Below are 1,017 nucleotides of genomic sequence, written 5' to 3'. Positions count from 1 at the left end.
GTTTGCAGCCTCCGTCACTTATTCTACACTTTTTTCCCCACCTCATCGTCGTTTGCCCTATCTTCGCCTTTTCTTTCTTTATCTCCTGCTTTGCCTTCATTTACATTGCTTTCAACTCTGGTGGCTGTATCGCGCAGGTTGATGGCATTTTGTCTGTGTAGATTCGTGTTCCTTAATCATACAAATCTACCTCAAACTCTCTATAGCTGAGGTAGGTGAGTCTAGAATCTTTATAGCTATGAGAAAATATCTGTTTCTATAGAAGAAAACAAAAGAAAAGCCAAATGAAGAATAGTGAGAAGTTAGAATTTTTTATTTATGATGACTTTGTCTTCATGTCTGTCTGTGAAAAGGTTGTTTCTGGGTATTAGACGCTTAGAGGGTCTATTAGCGTTTCCCTTTCCTATAAAAGAGCATGACCTCTTCCCCAGTAGTACGTCAATGGTGCTATTTGAATGCCTTTGTGATCAACTCCTCCTTGGTAATGTGTTTTACTAAATCAATTGACTCAACAAAGCATGTGGCAAGGTGTACATATTTGTCCTAACGCCGTAGAGGATTTGCAAGACGTCAGGCGTTAGATCTTATAAATCCGTTGATCTTTTTTTACGGTATTCTTTGAAAGAATGACAAAATTGTAGGTAGGGGAAGTATGTACGTTAGAGATGCATCTAACCCAGGAATTCGGACTTGTTCTTTTTATCTGCTTTACTGTTTAAATTTTTCAATTCTTTTCACAATCTCTGGTTAAACACTCATCCCTTGGCGTTTTAGGGAATTGTGCTCCTTTTTCGACCCTCCTCATTGGCTAGCATAAGGCAGAAGTATGTTCTAAGTCGACAGAAAACCGCTCAAGGGTCATGATCAAACACTATAAATACTTCTAAATGAAGAATTTAGGCATTGTAACACATTCATTAATCAGGAAACTCAGTCGGTCAGCCAGCCAGCCACCAGGCCTTTGGGTGCCCTACGCGCCCTTCATTGGACACAGTCGTGATTACGTCTATTACGGGG

The sequence above is a fragment of the Echinococcus granulosus genome, assembly GCF_000524195.1.
Source record: "Echinococcus granulosus chromosome Unknown EG_S00224, whole genome shotgun sequence".
NCBI classification, from domain to species: Eukaryota; Metazoa; Platyhelminthes; class Cestoda; order Cyclophyllidea; family Taeniidae; genus Echinococcus; species Echinococcus granulosus.
Note: the sequence above shows the minus strand (reverse complement) of the source record.